Source organism: Anolis sagrei, chromosome 7 (assembly GCF_037176765.1).
Source record: "Anolis sagrei isolate rAnoSag1 chromosome 7, rAnoSag1.mat, whole genome shotgun sequence".
Lineage (NCBI taxonomy): Eukaryota > Metazoa > Chordata > Lepidosauria > Squamata > Dactyloidae > Anolis > Anolis sagrei.
Genome location: NC_090027.1, coordinates 18,808,549 through 18,831,689, shown reverse-complemented (window position 1 = coordinate 18,831,689; position 23,141 = coordinate 18,808,549). Strand labels below are relative to the sequence as shown.

At 44.4% G+C, this 23,141-nt stretch overlaps 1 protein-coding gene across 1 annotated transcript in view; it reads left to right on the top strand.

The window, feature by feature from the left end:
• The first annotated feature begins 223 nt into the window (after nucleotides 1-223).
• Nucleotides 224-23,141, top strand: part of CDON (cell adhesion associated, oncogene regulated) — a 128,797-nt gene continuing 105,879 nt past the window's right edge. Inside the window, exon 1 of the mRNA XM_060787489.2 lies at nucleotides 224-311. The gene's annotated coding sequence lies outside the window, so the exon portion shown is untranslated. The remainder of the gene's footprint in view (nucleotides 312-23,141) is intronic.

The window sequence follows — 23,141 nt, the reverse complement described above, 5'->3', positions numbered from 1 at the left end:
TCTCTTTTCTCACCCCCCCCCCCCCAATTCAATAGAGTTCCCCTGCTGCATTCCCGGATGGTACGGAGCCTAAACCCCCAAGACAAGAACCATCCCTCCTGCTCACATCATTCCCAAGTAATTTTGTTTTCTCCTGGAGTGAGGTTTTCTTGGCTGCTCATGGAAAGTGACTGGGCAAGGAGCCATGGTGGGATGGGGTGGGTGGGTTCTGCTTTGAAGGAAACGTTAAGAAAAGTGCCTGGTGCCTTAGAGGCGTGATTTGAGCAAGGGAGGCTCCAAGAGTGGACAAGAATTTACCGACGGAGCTGGAGGTAAGTGACCACTTTGGGTATTTTGGAAGGAAAGTCACAGAATTAATTGAGACGAAGCCCTCCCTTTCTTTGGCTCACCTTTTCCCCTGGATTCATCCTCTATGCACAGTGGCCAACCTGAGCTAAATTTTCACTTTTTTCCATTGCGACATTTTTAATAGTTTTTTTTTTTTGCTCCTCTGAAACAATCAGCCTGTAGGCAAGCAAATCTCAAGGAAAATATTTTCCCTGAAAATCTGTATAGGCAACAAGAGAGCTGAACAGAATTAGCTCTTATGCTTCAGTTCAGAAGAGCAAACGGGAAAACATTCACAAGCAGAGCACCTACACACCTGAGACTGGATCTATATTGCATTATCTGGTCAATGGAGACCCATATACTGTAGTTTAACTGCATTGAACTGCATTATATTGGTCTACACCAGTGTTTCTCAACCTGGGGGACGGGACCCCGGGGGGGGGTCGTGAAGGGGTGTCAGCGGGGTCACCAAAGAGCATCAGAAAACACAGTATTGTCTGTTGGTCATGGGGGGTTCCATGGAGCTCCCGGTGGCGCAGTGGTTTAAAGCCCTGTGCCGGCAGGACTGAAGACCAACAGGTCGCAGGTTCAAATCCGGGGAGAGGCGGATGAGCTCCCTCTATCAGCTCCAGCTCCTCATGTGGGGACATGAGAGAAGCCTCCCACAAGGATGATAAAACATCAAAAACATCCGGGCGTCCCCTGGGCAACGTCCTTGCAGACGGCCAATTCTCTCACAACAGGACACTCCTGACACGACAAAAAAACGGGGGGGGGGGGTTCCATGTAGGAAGTTTGGCCCAGTTCTATCATTGGTGGGGTTCAGAATGCTCTTTGACTGTAGGTGAACTATAAATCCCAGAAACTACAGCTCTAAAATGTCAAGGTGTATTGTAGGCTTTCATGGCCTACAATAGACAATAGAGATAACTTAGAGGCAATATCTCCTGATGTTTCGCCTACATCTATTGCAAGCATCCTCAGAGGTAGTGAGGTCAGACCTAACTACCTCTAAGGATGCTTGCCATAGATGCAGGTGAAACTTCAGGAGAGAATGCCTCTAGAACATGACGATATAGCCCGAAAAAACCTACAACAACCCAGTGATTCCGGCCATGAAAGCCTTCGACAATACAGTCAAGATCTATTTTTCCTAAACTCCACCAGTGTTCACATTTGAGCATATTGAATATCTGTGCCAAGTTTGGTCCAGATCCATCCTTGTTTGAGTCCACAGTGCTCTCTGGATGTAGATGAACTATAACTCCAAAATTCAAGGTAAATGCCCACCAAATCCCTTCCAGTATTTTCTGTTGGTCATGGGAGTTCTGTGTGCCAAGTTTGGCACAATTCTATCATTGGTGGGGTTCAGAATGCTCTTTGGTTGTAGGTTAACTACAAACCACAGCAACTACAACTCCGAAATGACAAAATCAATTCTCCAACCCCAACAATATTCAAATTTGAGGGTATTGGGTATTGGTCCAGTGAATGGGAATACATCCTGCATATCAGATATTTACATTCTGATTCATAACAGTAGCAAAATTACAGTTATGAAGTAGCAACAAAAATAATTTTATGGTTGGGGGTCACCACAACATGAGCAACTGTATTTAGGGGTTGCGGCATTAGGAAGGTTGAGAACCACTGGTCAATACTGACCATATAATGCAGTTCCAGCTTAGGGTAGTGCCCCTTTCTGGAGGATATGGAAACATCTAGCACTGTGTGATTTTCTCAGAAAGATCTGGAGCCCAAATCTGATTGCTCATTGCAGTTCTTCTGTGGAAAAATTTGAACATCTTCTAGGGTTTTCTTGGCATACCAAGTGTCTGTATTACTACTAAAAGTATGTGACATGTAATTGGAATTTCACTATTCACACCAGGATATGCCAGGCACTGAACTTTGGATCTTTTGCTTGCAGAGCATGCATTCTATCACTGAGCAATTCCAGTTGCATGAAATTATATTGGTTTGAGAATAGACACTTTGTTGTTGTTGTTGTTCATTCGTTCAGTCATTTCCTACTCTTTGTGACCTCATGGACCAGCCCACGGCAGAGCTCCCTGTAAGCCGTCACCACCCCCAGCTCCTTCAATGTCAATCCAGTCACTTCAAGGCACTTATTGTATAGAATATAAAGACTACATCATTCTCCCAGAATCTGTCTTGAGTCAGGGTGCTTAACAGACTTGATTTATTTCTCGTGTCAGGACATTTCTAACAGAACAAAGCAAACAAACAGAGAAAATACAAAATGTGTGAGTTTGGTAGTTGATTAAATGTCCTTTAACCAGTATCTGGCCACTTGGAGTGCTTCTGGTGTTGCTGCAAGAAGGTCCTCCATTGTGCATGTGGCAGGGCTCAGGTTGCATTGCAGCAGGTGGTCTGTGGTTTGCTCTTCTCCGCACTCGCATGTCGAGGATTCTACTTTGTAGCCCCATTTCTGAAGGTTGGCTCTGCATCTCGTGGTGCCAGAGCGCAGTCTGTTCAGCGCCTTCCAAGTCGCCTAGTCCTCTGTGTGCCCAGGGGGGAGTCTCTCATTTGGTATCAGACATTGGTTGAGGTTCTGGGTTTGAGCCTGCCACTTTTGTACTCTTGCTTGTTGAGGTGTTCCAGCGAGTGTCTCTGTAGATCTTAGAAAAGTCATTGATGTGCTGGCTGATACCCAAACAGGGGATGAGCTGGAGATGTCTCTGCCTTGGTCCTTTCACTATTGGCTGCCACTTCCCGGCAGATGTCAGGTGGTGCGATACCGGCTAGGCAGTGTAGTTTCTCCAGTGGTGTAGGGTGCAGGCATCCCGTGATAATGCAGCATGTCTCATTAAGAGCCACATCCACTGTTTTAGTGTGGTGAGATGTGTTCCACACTGGGTATGCATACTCAGCAGCGGAGTAGCACAGCACAAGGACAGATGTCTTCACTGTATCTGGTTGTGATCCCCAGGTTGTGCCAGAAGCAACAGACTTGATGCACAACTGAAATTCCCAAGTTTTGGCACATTATGATAGCAGCAACCCAGCAACATTTTGCATGGCTATGCATTTCCTGTCTGTATGTCAGACAAATCTAAGAAATGGCTGTCACTTTGCATATTCTTTGCAAATAGGAGTTCTAAGATTCAGTCACTAGTATCCTGATGAAGTGGGAAATACTCTTATCTGAAACCCTGGTAAGTCACTGCCTGATGTTGTAGACAGTAATGAACAAGAAGCACCAGTGGTCTAGTTCAGTATAAAGTGATCTTTCATGTCTTTAGTTGCAGTCCTGCTGTTAGTAGAGCCTATAACTTACTAGTTAAGCTAAATCTTGGGAAAGTTACATGTTTGAACTGCAGTTCTAGAATCACTCAGTAAAAATGGCCAGTAGTAATATGGAGATCAGCCAAATTCTTGCCACCTCCCAGTAACTGAAGAACTTCTGCAAGACAATGCAGACATTAATGAGCAAGAATGATCAATCTCTGGCTAGATCAGTGGATCACCAATGGCCCACAAGAACTAAAATATGGTCCACAGCCTCACCATTACTACACTGTTACAACAAGAGTGGTTGTTCTCATAAAACCCTATTATAGTTCCGAGGATTATTAAATATTGTTTTCTGTGGGTGAGAAGATGGTGACTACTGGATAGCATATGTTCTGTATCAGAAACTAGAGCTGATGTGGTCTATCCAATGCAATTTTCTGAATCAGCATCCCAAATAACCAAACTGAATCTAAAGTTGACCAAACATTGATTTGTAACCCTTTTGCTACTAACGTTGGAGAGTGGTCCCTGTCCAAAGTGGTCCCTGGTCAAGTGGTCCCTGGTTAAAACAAGGTTAGGAACCACTACTCTAGATTGTTTACATCCCTCCATCTGCTATTCACACAGGAATAACAGATTTCTATTGGAATTGCCCAGAGTACATATGGGCACATGCACACAACGCACACAATCTTTTTGTACCAACCATGGGAGGGATTTGGTTCTTCTTATGAACCCGCAGGATTTTAAGATAATCTGGGGAGGCCCTGCTCTCGATCCCGCCTTTGTCACAAGTACGGCTGGCGGGGATGAGAGACAGGGCCTTCTCAGTGGTGGCCCCTCGGCTATGGAGCCATCCCTAGGGATATCAGATTGCCCCCCTCCCTTTTAACATTCTGGAAAATAATCAAGACTTGGCTTTTCTTATAGTGCCGAGGATTATTCATATAGTTTTATGTGGGTGAGCAGATGGTGACTACTGAATGGCATATGTTCTGTATCAGAAATTAGAGCTGATGTGGTCTATCCATTGCAATTTTCTGAATCAGCATCCCAAATAACCAAACTGAATCTAAAGTTGACCACAAACTGACTCATAACCCTTTTGGTACTAAGTTCGCAATCCTGGACTCATTGCTGAGCTTGGAACCCCAAGTTTCAGCGGTGACCAGGGGAGCATTTGCACAGTTAAAACTTGTGTGCCAGTTGCTTCTGTACCTTGGGAAGTCTGACTTGGCCACAGTACTCCATGCTCTGGTTACATCCCATATAGACTACTGCAATGCTCTCTACATGGGGTTGCCTTTGAAGACTGTATGGAGGCTTCAAATGGTCCAACGGATGGCAATTAGATTGCTAACAGGAGCGGCACTCAGGGAGCATACAACTCCTCTGTTGCATCAGCTCCACTGGTTGCCAGTCTGCTACTGGGCACAACTCGAAGTGCTGGCATTAGCCTATAAACCTCCAAACGGTTCTGGCCCAACTTCCCTGTCCGAACACATCACTTCTTATGAACCTTCCAGGACTTTAAGATTGTCTGGGGAGGCCCTGCTCTCGGTCCCGCCTTTGTCACAAGTACGGCTGGTGGGAACGAGAGACAGGGCCTTCTCAGTGGTGGCCCCTCAGCTATGGAACGCCCTCCCTAAGGATATCAGATTGGCCCCCTCCCTTTTAATGTTTCAGAAGAGAGTCAAGACTTGGCTTTTTGAGCAGGCATTTGCAAATACAGTGTAATAGACATAGGAAAATGGAATGTTTGGATGATGTGATTGGACAATGTTTTTAACAAGGAAACCCTAATGATACATGTTTTTATTGATTTGCTATGGTTTTATTATCTGATTATTTTGTTGTATTGAAATTGTGGGCAGAGAGGGACAGCATATAAATATAATAAATAGATAAATAATAAATGTTGGAGAGTGGTCCCTGGTCAAGTGGTCCCTGGTCAAAAAAAGGTTGGGAACCACTTGGCTAGATAGAGACAGCTTCCTATGGTGGCCTTCATAAACAACACTCTTGAGTTTCGAGCTCTAAATGAATGTGATTTACATGTTTTCACTTAAATGGGCAACCTGACCTTATAGTCACATGCCTTTGTGGACATTGGGAGATCTCAATATGGACAGAGAACAGAGTTGCCACTGTGCCACAACTCAGTTTGATATTTCAGTTCTTTGACATCCGAGCTACATAGGAGAGACTTTATTATTTATCGTGTCATCCGCAACCAGACCATTGTATTACATTTCTAACAGAACAAAACAAACAAAGAGATAAAAAAACCACAAATTTTGCAAACTTGGTAGCTGATTAAATGTCCTTTGACCAGTATCTGGCCATTTGGAGTGCCTCTGGTGTTGCCGCAAGAAGGTCCTCCATTGTGCATGTGGCAGGGCTCAGGTTGCATTGCAGCAGATGGTCAGTTGTTTGCTCTTCACATGTCGTGGATTCAACTTTGTAGCCCCATTTCTTAAGATTGGCTCTGCATCTCGTGGTTCCAGAGCGCAGTCTGTTCAGCACCTTCCAAGTCGCCCAGTCTTCTGTGTGCCCAGGGGGGAGTCTCTCATCTGTTATCATCCACGGATTGAGGTGCTGGGTTTGAGCCTGCCACTTTTGAACTCTCGCTTGCTGAGGTGTTCCAGCGAGTGTCTCCGTAGATCTAAGAAAACTATTTCTTGATTTAAGTCGTTGACGTGCTGGTTCATACCCAAACAAGGGATGAGCTGAATATGTCTCTGCCTTGGACCTTTCACTATTGGCTGCTACTTCCCGGCGGATGTCAGGTGGTGCAATACCGGCTAAGCAGTGTAATTTCTCCAGTGGTGTAGGGCGCAGACACCTTGTGATAATGCAGCATGTCTCATTAAGAGCCACATCCACTGTTTTAGTGTGGTGAGATGTGTTCCACACTGGGCATGCATACTCAGCAGCAGAGTAGCATAGCGCAAGGGCAGATGTATTCACTGTATCTGGTTGTGATCCCCAGGTTGTGCCAGTCAGCTTTTGTATGATATTGTTTCTATTGGGAGAGACTGAATCCATCAGATATGACTAGATTCTTCCACCACTATGCCTGTATTCTGGAAAAGGCCCTACCTGACAGGTGAAGAAGGTGTCACCTTCCAGATATTGTTGGAGACTACAGCTTTTATCAGCATGGCCAATAGGGAGAAATAATGGAATGTGCAGTCATGTCACATCTGGTGGGTTTCATGTTCCCCAGCTTTGACATTGCAAATTTTGCTTAGAAATCTAGCAACAACTGGAATTAAAGTTGGAATTAAATGCAGCGCCCAAACACGAATCAAGGAACATGAAAGGCACTGCAGACTACTTCAACCAGAGAAGTCAGCCATAGCAGAGCACCTGATGAACCAACCTGGACACAGCATATTATTTGAGAACACAGAAATGCTGGACCACACCAACAACCACCATGTCAGACTACACAGAGAAGCCATTGAAATCCACAAGCATGTGGACAATTTCAACAGAAAGGAAGAGACCATGAATATGAACAAAATCTGGCTACCAGTATTAAAAAAAACCTCTAAAATTACAACAGCAAAACAGCAGAGAGGAAACAACCAGGCACATCTTAACACCTCTCAACAAACGTTTTTCCCAGGCTCAGCCAGGCCTTCAAATGCTAATGAAGGTGGTCAGCTGAAACATTCACACCTAGCTCCAGCAGAGAAGAGCTCTTTGTCCCACCCCAGCCATTCCACAGATATATAAACCCATTGTCCTAATTCCAACAGACCTCACTACCTCTGAGGATGCTTGCCATAGATGCAGGCGAAACGTCAGGAGAAATGCCTCTAGAACATGGCCCTATAGCCCGAAAAAACCCACAAGAACCTAGTGTTTCCAGCCATTAAAGCCTTCGACAATACAAAGTTGGAATTGTAAGAGAACCACACCTATGTCACCCAACAGGGCATGCTAGGTCATTACAACATTACATGGCTGTACATTATTCGTATTAAATACAGCCAGGCTCCCTGTTTGAGAGAATAATTCTTTGATATGGATATGAAGTGACTGTTTCCATACCTTTGGCCAAAACAATACGTCCTACCATCCACTAAGTACAAGCAAATGCCAAGAACATTCATTCTGGCATGTGAACTATATGGCAGTAATATAGTGGATTGTCATCTGCCAAAGAAAATAACTCCTGACATTCTCTTAGAAAAATAAATGCCTTTGGTTCCTTGCAATATGAAATAACTTGAATATTAAAAACAAACAGAGGCCTAGCCCAGAGGGCTGGACTGGAAAAGCGCAACTTCTCACACCACAGAGGTTTTAATTGCAGAAACTCACTCTGTGGCCAAAGGAGGTTTGCTCGTAGGTGCTTCAAACAGAGTCAGAAGTAGTCATGGGAGAAACAACTGGTTGTGTTCCTAGTCCCAGTTCGAATTCAACCCGACAAATGCAGCTGACACACAGATAGAAATCCTTGGGCTACTTCATACTGTTGACACATTGGCAATCTCCCAAAGCCATGTGGGCTTGCCTTTGAAGACAGCCCGGAAGCTCCGATTAGTCCAACGGGCGGCAGCCATGATACTAACAGGAGCGGGGCGCAGGGAGCACACAACTCCTCTGCTGCACCAGCTCCACTGGCTGCCGATATGCTACCGGGCTCAATTCAAAGTGCTGGCGTTGGCCTTTAAAGCCCTAAACGGTTCTGGCCCAACTTATCTATCCGAACGTATCTCAGCCTATCAGCCCACCAGGACCCTAAGATCTTCTGGAGAGTCCCTGCTCTCTATCCCGCCGGCTTCACAAGTGCGGCTGGCGGGAACGAGAGACAGGGCCTTTTCTGTGGTGGCCCCTCGGCTTTGGAACACCCTCCCTATAGAGGTACGATCAGCCTCCTCGCTGATGGTGTTTCGGAAGAGATTGAAGACATGGATGTTTAAACAAGCATTCGGTTAATCCGTTGCAACGAATTTTGATGACTAAAGGACTGGTAATCATGGACGACGAATTTTGGATTGTGATTTTAGTTACGAGATGCATAGGATTTTATTGGTGGCCCAATAATTTGTACTGTATATGTGTTTTTATGTTTTAAATTGAATACTGTTTTTTAATTGTTGTAAACTGCAATGAGTCGCCGACTTAGGCTGAGATATTAGCGGTATACAAGTGTATAAAATAAATAAATAAATAAATAAATGTATGAGGTCCTCCAAGAGTATGCTTGGAGCCTAACACAAAACAATGTTGCTATCTATGGATAGAGGGGGGATTGGACGTGGAAAAGTTACTTGACCAGTAGCCATGCTCATGGTGGAATTCTGGAAATTGTAAGACAAAAGGAGCTTCCAAACAATGGTCAAAATCAGAATAGGAACACATATGTGGTGCTCTTACCTTAAGTGCTGAATGAGTCTGATCTATTGGCAGCAAAATGAATGCATATGGGAACAAAGCTGGTCCATCCTGCTCTTCCTGGTTTATTATGTCAAATTTTTGCCAAATTTGTAAGCTGCCTTGAGCTCTCTCGGGTCAAGAAAAGCGAGGTAGAAAACAAGTAAATCTATATAAATAAAAATGTAATGTTCATTTGTGGGATTAACATAACTCAAAAACCACTGGGGAATTGACACCAAATTTGGACACAAGACACCTAAAAACTCAATGTATGTCCTTCACTCATAAAAACACTGAAAAACACAGCAGAAGGGACTTTAAAAGCCCCAAAAAGCTAAATGACAATACAGAAAAAAGGGAAGAAAGAGGGAGGGAAGGGGAGAAAAAAACAAAGAAAGAAAGAACGAAAGAAAGAAGGAAAGTGATAAGGAAGCATGGAAACAAAGAGAGAAGGAAGGAAGGAAAGAGGTAGAGGAGGAAGAAAGGAGAGAAAGAGGAAGAGAAAGAAAAAGGGGAAAGGAAGGAAACTTAAGGAAGGAAGGAGAGAAAGAAAGAAAAAAGGGAAAGAAGGAAGGAAAGAGGGAGCGAAGGAAGGGGGAAGATGTAGAGAAAGAGGGAGGGAAGGAAAGAAAGAAAGAGAGAAGGAAGAAGAGGCAGCAGAAGAGAAAGAAAAAGGAGAAAGGAAGGAAAGAGATAGAGAAGGAAGGAAGAAGAGAAGGAAAGTCAGGAAGGAAGGAAGGAAGGAAGGAAGGAAGGAAGGAAGGAAGGAAGGAGGGAGTGAAGGAAGGAAGGAAGGAAAGAAGGAGAGAAAGAGGGAAGGTTGGCCACAGCAACGCGTGGCGGGTACAGCTAGTCTATATAAATAAAAATGTAATGTCTGTTTGTGGGATTAACATAACTCAAAAATCACCAGATGAATTGACACCAAATTTGGACACAAGACACCTATCAGGCCAATGAGTGACCATTACTCATAAAAACTCCGAAAAACACAGCAGAAGAGACTTAAAAAGCCAAAAAACAAAACACATATTACAATGCATGTGCAAATCCACATTATGTGTGTGTGTGTGTGTGTTTGCGCATATATATATATATGTGCAAACACACATATACACAAATATATACACATATATATATACACACAAAACACATATACACAGACTGAGCCACAGCAATGTGTGGCAGGGGACAGCTAGTAAATAAATAAATAAGTATCTGTTGACTAGGAAACCTGGTTAGACCACAGCTTCCATCATCCTTCACCATTGGCCACAATGACTAGGGATTTTTTTTTTATGTCAGGAGCGACTTGAGGAACTGGGGATGTTGTGAGTTGCAAATCAATACATGAATGGCCAAATTTTCCACCGACCTTGGCATAGCTCTTCTCATTCAGGCATGTTTGTCCCTATAGGGTATTTTTACAGGACCAGAACCCATCTGGAGGAGAAAGGAGTTATATTGATGGATTAGAGGAAGATGTGCCAAAAAGTACACTCAGGCTCAGCCATGCAACTCTTTCACTCTAAAAATTACCAGAACTTATGAAAAATTTATGGAAGGGGGTATATTTACAGCTGCTATGGCCTCTAGCTAGACTGGCTGGAGTATTTTAGGAGCTGTAGTTTACAAAATAAAATGGCCACACTTTGAAAACTGGTCCTCATTCACTTATTGTACACAATCTGGGCAGACCAAAGTTTACAGAAGCAGGTCCTCTGCCCACATGGGTAATTTGATTCTACATCTACCCGCAAGAGGTGTGCAAACAATTTTCACATGCCCTCAAGCATATGTTCTTTCCCTTCTTCCATCTAAAGAACTGTGAATTCAAAGTTGCTGAAATGCCCATGCCATCTCAAAGGCCCTTTGCAAAGTGCTGTGCGCAAAGAAAATGCTGCAGTTTGTTTAAGAGCTGCCATGGCATGTGCCAATGCCTGGCATACCCTGACGACCAGGCCCTTGTTTATAATAACAGTGTGATGTGTGTAGTAAGAGCAGCCTATAAAAGGCAATGCACACTGATGGTTGTAGAGGAGAAATGTAAACACACAGTTGAGGGTCTGAAGCAAAGCTGTGAAGAAACCTGCTTGTGAGACAGAGGTGGGTAAAGCTTACTGTAGAGGCGGTCTAAAGAAATATCTGCCTGCCAAGCATACATTTGGAATTTAACAATATTACGAGACACTCATAGACTATTTCTTTCAGTTTGGAATATTCTTCTGAGCATGACAACAGTTTTACAAAGTGTCATAATGCTGAAAACCTGCAGCATATTTTCTCTAAAATGCAGTTTAGTTTATTTCAATGCTAAAGCATGTATTTATTTTATTATTTGGAAGATTTCTATACCGGCCTTCTCACCTCAACCGAGGGACTCAGGTCGGTTTACAGCATATATGCAATTACAAAGTATACAAATACAACCGGGTGCAACACCATTAAGAATTAAAAACAACACAATAAAATACAATAAAACATCATCATTACAATTACCCAGGCCAAAACGTCAATACAATCGCAGTCGTAGTCGTAGTCACAGTTCATTAAAGATTCAGTCCTCAAAAGCCACATTCTAGAGCCAGGTCTTTAGTAATTTCCTGAAAGTCAGGAGGGAGGGAGCAGATCGGATCTCTAGTGGAAGGGAGTTCCAGAGCCGGGGAGCCACCACTGAGGAGGCCCTGTCTCTCGTCCCCACCAAGCGCGACTGTGAGGATGGTGGGACCAAGAGCAGCCCCCCCCCCCCCCCACCGGAAGATCTTAATAGCCTTGATGGCTCATAGTTTTATCAGCATTTCTGCAATGTTTAAAAATGCAAATTTCCTGCATTTTCTTAGCTAAATGTAGGATTCTCTCCACAGACTAATTGCAGAGTTTGGGAAAGTTAAATTATTTGAATGACAAAGAGTCTCCCAGCCATCATAAGTTGCAGTCAATAATAATAATAATAATAATAATAATAATAATAATAATGTATTTGACCAGTCAAATAAAACAATAGATCACATCCTCAGCTGCTGCAAGAAGATCGCACAGACAGACTACAAACGGAGGCATAATACCATTGCTCAGATGATTCACTGGAACTTGTGCCACAAATACCATCTGCCTGCGACAAAGAACTGGTGGGATCACAAGCCTGAAAACGTTACAGGAAATGAACACATCAAACTTCTGAATTCAGACAGACCGAGTTTTGGAGCACAATACTCCTGACCTCATGATTGTGTTAAAAAAACAGAGTGTAGATCCCAGGCGACAGCAGGATTGAAGAGAAACAACTGGAAAAGCTGACATGATATGAGGATTTAAAGATCGAACTGCAAAGACTCTGGCACAAACCAGTAAAGGTGGTCCCAGTGGTGATCGGCACACTGGGTGCAGTGCTTAAAGACCTTGGCCTGCACTTAAATACAACTGATGCTGACAAAATTACCATCTGCCAGCTGCAAAACGCCAACTTACTAGGATCTGCATGGATTATTCGCCGATACATCACACAGTCCTAGACACTTGGGAAGTGTCCGACGTATGATCCAGTACAACAGCCAGCAGAATGATCTTGTCTGCTGTGGACTCATTTTGTTGTGTTTCAAATTATTATTATTATTATTATTATTATTATTATTTATTTGACCAGTCATATGACCATTTCAAAATATAACATGAGTAAAAGACAAGGCAAAAAGGAAAGGACAGCAGCTGACCTTCTATTTACAGTCAGAATCTTATTTTCCTGGTTCTTCTTTTAGGAAATGTACTCTTTTCTTAATAGCATTCAGAATAAAAAGGCTTACTCTGATTATGGCGGATCTTTCCTCTCCTTGCAAGAAGAATATCAGGAGATAATTTCTGTTGGGGGACCTGCAGTTGGATAATATTGGATGTAAATATCTGTATTGCAGTTCAGTGTATGAAGTTATTGATGGATGGTGACTGCCATGTAAGTGGAACAATATATTTGTGCTGGGTTTTAGGTTTGGACATGAAAGGAGCTATCCAAAGTGCTTAACCTGTTTGGAGAATAGGGATCCAGACCTTGGATACTGCCTTTAAAGTTCACACTTCAAATTGGAACATATCTAAATGGAAGCCACCAGCCAAATTACCAAGTGGTATCTCGTCCTATGCATGTTCTTGGACACACTTTGAGTGTTTTTATGAGTGATGGTCACTCGTTGGCCTGATAGGTGTCTTGTGTCCAAATTTGGGGTCAATTCGTCCAGTGGTTTTTGAGTTATGTTAATCCCACAAATGAACATTACATTTTTATTTATATAGATCATAGCTTTGGGCAAAGGATGAGTTATACATATATGAATACAATGCAATACCAGTTACTACTGGTTGCAGTCCAAAAAGTAATGTTTCCAAGCTCTGATTGATTGTCACATCTCAGAAAGAGAGGACCTCAGCCTTCTTTCTAAGGTGACTATCTCATTGCACAGGTGTCAAGGCTGGATACCTTGAGTGGTATTTCTATGGATTGACAACAGTGTTGCCTGGAGTACCATCTGCCATTATTCATGAGCAGCGAGAGCACAATGTGCGGCCCTGAGGCTATCCACAAGGTCAGAACCCTGACCTCCAAAGACTGCAGGCCCTCTGGGCTGGAATGTGTTTCCACAGCAACCTGTTGGGTTTGGATTTTCCCCTCACTTATCCAAGGGACAGTTTCTGTTTTGGCAGCTAATGGAACAGCCTGAGAGTGTAACTGGATCCACAGCTGGAATTAAAGTAATGGCCTGGCTTGTTTAAGAAGTTTGATGGATGGAAAAACCCTTGGGGTATGAAGAGGAGGGGGCTGGAGGCTCAAGAACGAGCCTTGGGAGCTGGTGCTGAAAGTAGAAGGCCACCTGTCCTCACTGCCTCTAAGTTCTCCTTCTGATCTGAGTCTCTCTTGAGTTATTTGTGGTCTGGTGGCTGGTTAGACACTAAATAAAGAGATCTGTTGAGCTGCAAAGCCAAGCTATTGTTTAAGTGTATTATCCCTTTTTTGTTGTTTGGGTTCCCCCAACCTTTCAACTGAGTGTATTGTCGAAAGCTTTCATAGCCGGAATCACTGGGTTGCTGTAAGTTTTTCAGGCTGTATGGCAATATTATATTACGGCTCTGACCCAGCATACCTGTCTGAACGTATCTCCTTCTATGTCCCACCTCGGAGTTTAAGATCTTTGGGGGAGGCCCTGCTATCGGCCCTGCCTCTATCACAAGTGAGGCTGGTGGGAACGAGGGAAGTAGTCTCGTTGAATAGTGATAGTTAAAGAGCACAGTCTAAGGATTATTTCTGCGTTTGATTTATTAAAATATTCCCATCGAAACCCAAGTAACGAAGGTGGAGGCATTACTTTTCATTCAACAGTAATACAAGCAGCCCCAGGTAACTAAATATAGCAGTCACCTTTTGCAGTGAGAAATATTCCGTCAAAGAATTAAGTTGCGAGCATCTGTTCATTGTATTGTCGAAGGCTTTCATGGCCGGAATCACTGGGTTGTTTTAGGTTTTTCCGGGCTATATGGCCATGTTCTGGAGGCAATTTTTCTCCTGACGTTTTGCCTGCATCTATGGCAAGCATCCTCAGAGGTAGTGAGGTCTGTTATCAACTTCGACATACGACAACAGCTATGTAAATCAGAAGCCCTTCCACCTAGGCTTTATGGACTCCCAAAAATCCATAAGGACTCCACCCTGCTCAGACCCATCGTGAGTGCCATTGGATCCCCCACATATGATTTAGCAAAATTTCTTGCTGCACAGTTACAAAGCCATATTGGGCTCACTACACACTAACAAAATCTGACTACCAGTATTAAAAAACTCAAAAATTACAACAGCAAAACAACAGAGAGGAAACAAACATGCACATAAAATCACTTTCAACAAAGGATTCCCCCCAGGCACTTCCAAGCCATTGAATGCTAATCAAGGTGATCAGCTGAAACATTCACAGCTAGCCCCAGCAGGCAAAAGTCCTTTGTCTCACCCTGGTCATTCCACAGATATATAAACCCACTTTTCCTACTTCCAACAGACCTCATTACCTCTGAGGAATCAAAGAATCATAGAATCAAAGAGTTGGAAGAGACCTCATGGGCCATCCAGTCCAACCCCCTGCCAAGAAGCAGGAATATTGCATTCAAATCACCCCTGACAGATGGCCATCCAGCCTCTGCTTAAAAGCTTCCAAAAAAGGAGCCTCCACCACACTCCGGGGCAGAGAGTTCCACTGCTGAACGGCTCTCACAGTCAGGAAGTTCTTCCTAATGTTCAGATGGAATCTCCTCTCTTGTAGTTTGAAGCCATTGTTCCGCGTCCTAGTCTCCAAGGAAGCAGAAAACAAGCTTGCCCCCTCCTCCCTGTGGCTTCCTCTCACATATTTATACATGGCTATCATATCTCCTCTCAGCCTTCTCTTCTTCAGGCTAAACATGCCCAGTTCCCTAAGCCGCTCCTCATAGGGCTTGTTCTCCAGACCCTTGATCATTTTAGTCGCCCTCCTCTGGACACATTCCAGCTTGTCAATATCTCTCTTGAATTGTGGTGCCCAGAATTGGACACAATATTCCAGATGTGGTCTAACCAAAGCAGAATAGAGGGGTAGCATTACTTCCTTAGATCTAGACACTATGCTCCTATTGATGCAGGCCAAAATCCCATTGGCTTTTTTGCCGCCAAATCACATTGTTGGCTCATGTTTAACTTGTTGTCCACGAGGACTCCAAGATCTTTTTCACACGTACTGCTCTCGAGCCAGGCATCGTCCCCCATTCTGTATCTTTGCATTTCATTTTTTCTGCCAAAGTGGAGTATCTTGCATTTGTCGCTGTTGAACTTCATTTTGTTAGTTTTGGCCCATCTCTCTAATCTGTCAAGATCGTTTTGAATTCTGCTCCTGTCCTCTGGATGCTTGCCATAGATGCAGGCGAAACGTCAGGAGAAAAATTGCCTCCAGAACATGGCCATATAGCCCGGAAAAACCTACAACAACCCATCTGTTCATTGTCTGAGTTGCAGCCTTTAGGATGCTCTGGGAAAGTGTCACACTTCCATGGGAATCTCAGCACAAAGTTCCTTCCTCCCGGCCTGAGCGCTTGGACCTGCGCCCCATGAATCAGCGAGAAGGAGGGGGGCTGTGGCTCTGTAAAAGGTGCTCCCCAGGTCTGTGTGGAAAAGCGTTTCAGCAGGAGACTGTGTAGGCGTGGGCACATAGCATGGCCAACAGTGGGATTTGCATACATCAAAGGCACAGACAAGGAATCCTGCCATGTGTTTGTCAGCCCGCGTTAGAGATGATACAGACCACAGCTATTGTCTGCCTTTAAGCTAGTCCTGAAAAGATCCATTTTCAATATCTGAAATCATTTTCTCCCTTGGTTATTAGAGGCAAGTCGAGGCTACTTACTGCGAGGTCTCCAGCTGTGTAGCCAATGGGCCTTTCATAGCCTTGAGCAGCAAGGCAGGCCCTTTATGAGAAAGATAGGTTTTCCTGTGGGAAGAAATGTTGTACCCGGGCACGTATGTATCGGTGTTCATCTTCTGAATGTTTCTTCTGCACATATCCTTTGTGTTCCAAATGTCTATGGCAGTGGTTCTCAACCTTCCTAATGCCGTGACCCCTTAATACAGTCCCTCATGTTGTGGTGACCCCCAACCATAATATTGTTTTCGTTGCTACTTCATAACAGTCATTTTACTACTGTTATAAATCATAATGTAAATATCAGATATGCAAGACTTATTTTCATTCACTGGAGCAAACTGGGCACAAATACCCAATGCAACCATGTAAATGCTAGTAGGGTTAAGGGAAGATTGATTTTGTAATTTGGGAGTTGTAGTTGCTGGGATTTATAGTTCACCTATAATCAAAGAGCATTCTGAACTCCAGCAGCAATGGATTTGAACCTAATTTGCCACACAGAACTCCCATGACCAACGGAAAACACTGGAAGGGTTTGGTGGGTATTGACCTTGAGTTTGGGAGTCGTAGTCCACCTATATCCAGAGAGCACTGTGGACTCGCGCAATGGTAGATCTGGACCAAACTTGGCACAAATACTCAATATGCACAAATGTGAACACTGGTGGAGCCTGGGGAAAATAGACCTTGACTTTTGGGAGTTGTAGTTGCTGGGATTTATAGTTCATTACAATCAAAGAACATTCTGAACTCCACCAATGATAGAATTCACTCGAACATCCCACATGGAATCCCCATGACCATCAGAAAATACTGTGTTTTTTGATGTTCTTTGGCGACCCCTCTGACACTCCTTCGCGACCCCCTCAGGGGTCCCGACCTCCTGGTTGAGAAACACTGGTCTATGGATATACAGGATTCCTCAGACTCAGGGCCCTTCTACACAGCCATATAACCCAGAATATCAAGACAGAAAATCCCACAATATCGGCTCTGAACTGGGTTATCTGAGTTCACACTGCCATATTACTTACTTACTTACTTACTTACTTACTTGATTCCTCGTTGGACGAGTAAGATGGTCTTCCATTATGGGTTTCCTTGTGGGTCCGCATGTGGCTGTGGAGCCCTATTCTTGCTCTGCATCTTCTTCCGCAGTGTGGGCATTGGTTTCCAGGTGGAAGGTGGTCCCGGTCGGGGTTGGCTTGACGCGCCTTCCTCCTGGCACGTTTCTCTCTTTCACCCTCCACCCATGGCTCCTCGAATTCTGCAGCACTGCTGGTCACAGCTGACCTCCAGCTGGAGTGCTCAAGGGCCAGGGCTTCCCAGTTCTCAGTGTCTATGCCAGAGTTTTTAAGGTTGGCTTTGAGGCCATCTTTAAATCTCTTTTCCTGTCCACCAACGTTCCATTTTCCGTTCTTAAGTTCAGAGTAGAGCAACTGCTTTGGGAGACGGTGGTCAGGCATCCGGACAACGTGGCCGGCCCAGCGGAGTTGATGTTGGAGGACCATCGCTTCAATGCTGGTGGTCTTTGCTTCTTCCAGCACACTGACGTTTGTCCGCCTGTCTTCCCAAGAGATTTGCAGGATTTTCCGGAGGCAGCGCTGATGGAATCGTTCCAGGAGTTGCATGTGACGTCTGTAGACAGTCCACGTTTCGCAGGCATATATCAGGGTTGGGAGGACAATAGCTTTATAGACAAGCACCTTGGTATCCCTACAGATGTCCCGGTCCTCAAATGAGGGATTTTATTCAGCTGTGTGGAAGGGGCTGCAATGTACCTTTTGTCTAATCCAGTAGTTCTTGACTTTCCTAATGCCACAACCCCTTAATGCAGTTCACAATGTTGTGGTGACCCCCAACCATAACATTATTTTTGTTGCTACTTCATAACTGTAATTTTATGGAGCCCTGGGTGGCGCAGTGGGTTAAACCCCTGTGCCGGCAGGACTGAAGACCGACAGGTCGCAGGTTCGAATCCGGGGAGAGGCGGATGAGCTCCCTCTATCAGCTCCAGCTCCTCATGTGGGGACATGAGAGAAGCCTCCAACAAGAATGATAAAAACATCAAAATCATCCGGGCATCCCCTGGGCAACGTCCTTGCAGACGGCCAATTCACTCACACCAGGTCGCTCCTGACACGACCAAACTGTAATTTTGCTACTGTTATGAATCATGATGTAAATATTTGATATTGGTTGAATTTCCAATCACTGGACCAAATTTGGCACAAATATCCACTACGTCCCAATTAGAATATTGATGGGGTTGGGGGTGGGGATTGATTTTGTCATGTGGAAGTTGTAGTTGCTGGGATTTACAGTTCGCTTACAATCAAAGAGCATTCTGAACCCAATCAATGATGGAATTGAACCAAACTTGGCACACAGAACTCCCATGACCAACAGAAAGCACTGGAAGGGTTTGGTGGGCAAAGACCTTGAGTTTTGGAGTTGTAGTTCACCTACATCCAGAGAGCACTGTGGACTCAAATTATGATAGATCTGGACCAAACTTGGCACAAATACTCAATATGCCCAAATGTGAACACTTGTGGAGTTTAGGGAAAATAGACCTAGACATTTGGGAGTTGTAGTTACTGGGATTTACACCTAACAACCCAATGAGTGACCATCACTCAAAAAAATGAATTTGTCATTTGGGAGTTGTGGTTCCTGGGATTTATAGTTCATCTACAATCAAAGAGCATTCTGAACCTCACCAATGATGGAATTGAACCAAACTTGGCACACAGAACTCCCACGGCAAACAGAAAATATATATCAGTGATTTGGGGGGGGGGGGGGGGGGCAAAATACTGTTTGCTTACCGTTGAAAATTACCTAGAGCCACCTCTGAGTTCAACTACTTCCAGAGAGCACTGTGGACTCAAATTATGATAGATCTGGACCAAACCTGGCACAAATACTCAATATGCCCAAATGTGAACACTTGTAGAGTTTGGGGAAAATAGACCTAGACATTTGGGAGTTGTAGTTGCTGGGATTTATAGTTCACCTACAGTCAAAGAGGAGTTCCCAGCGGCGCAGTGGGTTAAAGCATTGAGCTGCTGAACTTGCTGATCGAAAGGTCACAGGTTCGATTCCGGGGAGCGGCATGAGCTTCCGCTGTCAGGCCTAGTTTCTGCCAACCTAGCAGTTCGAAAATATGCAAATGTGAGTAGATCAATAGGTACTGCTCCAGCGGGAAGGTAACGGCGCTCCATGCAGTCATGCCGGCCACATGATCTTGGAGGTGTCTATGGACAACGCTGGCTCTTCGGCTTAGAAATGGAGATGAGCACCACACCCCAGAGTCAGCCATGACTGGACTTAATGTCAGGGGAGTACCTTTACCTTTACCTTACAGTGAAAGAGCATTCTGAACCCCACCAATGAGAGAATTGGGCTAAACTTCCCATGCAGAATCTCTATGTCTTGAAGAGACTCACTGGCACAAGCCTGCCTCCAGCCTCACATGCTCTCCCTAGCCTGCACATTTGCTAAGCATACCTGCTCTCCCCTCCCCACTTGGAGTCTTGGAAACAGCCCTCCCCTTGGCTGAGGGGCCGGTCAATCACAATGGAAGAGGACTTTTGGTGCGGGGATTTCCCATCTGTTTCCAAAAAGGAAGAGAAGACAGGCAGAGAGATCTTCAGCCTTCTCTGCCAAAGGGGTTCTAAGACCATCAGGAATATATGTTTTCTGATAGTGTTTGGCGACCCCTCTGAAACCCCCTTGCAACCCTCCCCACTCCGGGGTCCCAGTGCCCAGGTTGAGAAACACTGATCTAATCCAAACAGTTAAAAGGAGCCTCATAAGGCAGAGGCCAAACTTGGCATATCCTCCAAACTTCAAACTGCAGTAAATGGCAATGCTGATCCAGCCTAAGATTCTACATATGAGAAACAGCTTCTCTAAAACATTTTTGGCCTTGGGGACTGTGGCAGGGTTCCCACTAAATAAATATTTTTCATTCACCACAACCCAGTGACACTTTCATTGCTTTTCCTTCACAAACAGAAAGTCTACTTTTCAACGACATTTGTTTCCTTGTAGTATATTTGTTGCTGTGTATTGGCAACAAAGTCAACGGCGGGAAGGCGATACTAGACCCAAAAAAGCCAATGGGATTTTGGCCTGCATCAATAGGAGCCTAGTGTCTAGATCAGTGTTTCTCAACGTGGGGGTCGGGACCCCTGGAGGGGTCGCGAGGGGGTGTCAGAGGGGTTCACCAAAGACCACCAGAAAACACAGTATTTTCTGTTGTCATGGAGGCTCTGTGTGGGAAGTTTGGCCCATTTCAATCGTTGGTAAGGTTCAGAATGCTCTTTGACTGTAGGTGAACTATAAATCCCAGCAACTACAACTCCCAAATGTCAAGGTCTATTTTCCCCAAACTCCACTAGTGTTTACATTTGGGCATATTGAGAATTTGTGCCAAGTTGGTCCAGATCCATCATTGTTTGAGTCCACAGTGCTTTCTGAACTACAACTCCCAAAACTCAAGGTCCATGTCCACCAAACACTTCCAGTATTTTCTGTTCGTCATGGGAGAACTGTGTGCCAAGTTTGATTCAGTTCCATCATTGGTGGAGTTCAGAATGCTCTTTGATTGTAGGTGAACTATAAATCCCAGCAAATACAACTCCCACAGGACAAAATCAATACCCTCCCCCAATCCCACCAGTATTCAAATTTGGGTGTATTGGGTATTTGTGCCAAATTTGGTCCAGTGTATAAAAATACATCCTGCATATCAGATATTTACATTACTATTCATAACAGCAGCAAAATGACAGTTATGAAGTAGCAATGTAACTAATTTTATGGTTGGGGGTCACCATAACATGAGGAAGCGTATTAAGGGGTAATGGCTTTAGGAAGGTTGAGAACCACTGGTCTAGATCTAGGGAAGTAATGCTACCCCTCTATTCCGCTTTGGTTAGACCACACCTGGAATATTGTGTCCAATTCTGGGCACCACAATTCAAGAGAGATATTGACAAGCTGGAATGTGTCCAGAGGAGGGCGGCTAAAATGATTAAGGGTCTGGAGAACAAGCCCTATGAGGAGCGGCTTAAAGAGCTGGGCATGTTTAGCCTGAAGAAGAGAAGGCTGAGAGGAGACATGATAGCCATGTATAAATATGTGAGAGGAAGCCACAGGGAGGAGGGAGCAAGCTTGTTTTCTGCTTCCCTGGAGACTAGGACGTGAAACAATGGCTTCAAACTACAAGAAAGGAGATTCCATCTTAACATGAGGAAGAACTTCCTGACTGTGAGAGCCGGTCAGCAGTGGAACTCTCTGCCCCGGAGTGTGGTGGAGGCTCCTTCTTTGGAAGCTTTTAAACAGAGGCTGGATGGCCATCTGTCAGGGGTCATTTGAATGCAATATTCCTGCTTCTTGACAGAATGGGGTTGGACTGGATGGCCCATGAGGTCTCTTCCAGCTCTTTGATTCTATGATAAGTTTTCATAAGTAACCTCCAGAATATAGTGTATCTCTTTAGTTAGCCAAGGAGTTAATTCTTTCTGATTGCACAATGCAGTTTCTTGAGATACTGAAATATCTTGGGCTGTCCCTATGTATCACTTGGGTTGGACTGGATGGCCCATGAGGTCTCTTCCAACTCTTTGATTCTATGATTCTATGATTCTAGGCTGCTGTAGTTGAGGCTGAGAGCGTGGGACCATATTAAGGCTGCTTCAAACCCAAATTGTAGTGCCGTGGTATCTTAATTTCCACCTTGACATTTTGGAGACATTTTGAGACCTCTCCTGGATGCCGCTTTCACTCTTCTCGCTCTTCAAAACGTTCCAAGCATTTTAAAGAGAGGCAGATGTGGGCGTCCTGGGGAGGTGAGGGTTGACTTATTTGGCTGGGCCTAAGGCCCCAGATTACCTTAATCCAGCTCTGTGTATAAAGTGAGTATAGACAGTAAGGAAATTGTCTCTTTTTTCTATTCCTGGAGGAGTCGAAGAGATTTTGTTTGAAGACAGTACTTAATTTCCTGCTTTGCCTGCTTCAAAGTGGGGGGATGCCTTAGGGAGTTATGCGGGGCTGCTGGCTTGCAAAGGCTCAGGAAGCGGAGCTCCTGGGGAAAGTGACAGCTGCAACTTGAACATGATGGCTGCTTTTCAAATGAGCTAAATTACTGACAAGGAGGTGTTGCCCTGTGGATAATTTAAGTTTTTTTAAAACCCCAAAAGGACAGCTCCATTTGAAGCAGGGAAAGCCCACTGCTAAAGGCACATAACAGCACTATTTCAGAGGCTTCATTCCAATGAAAAAATGCTCTGAAGGTTTTCTTTTGCTTCAAACTCGTTTGGTCTTGGGTCCTACTTTACATCTCAGGGTGTTCTCACATTGAAAAGCCATCCAGTTCAAGTCAGATCTGAAATTTAAAAAGACTACGAGAAGAGAGAGCAGGAAATAGGGAAAAATTGCATTTATAATTTTGATCTCTTTCGTCATAAGTCATTTAGACATCTGCCCTTGCGCTGTGCTACTCTGCTGCTGAGTATGCATGCCCAGTGTGGAACACATCTCACCACACTAAAACAGTAGATGTGGCTCTTAATGAGACATGCTGCATTATCACGGGGTGTCTGCGCCCTACACCACTGGAGATATTACACTGCTTAGCCGGTATTGCACCACTCGACATCCGCTGGGAAGTAGCAGCCAATAGTGAAAGGACCAAGGCAGAGACATCTCCAGCTCATCCCCTGT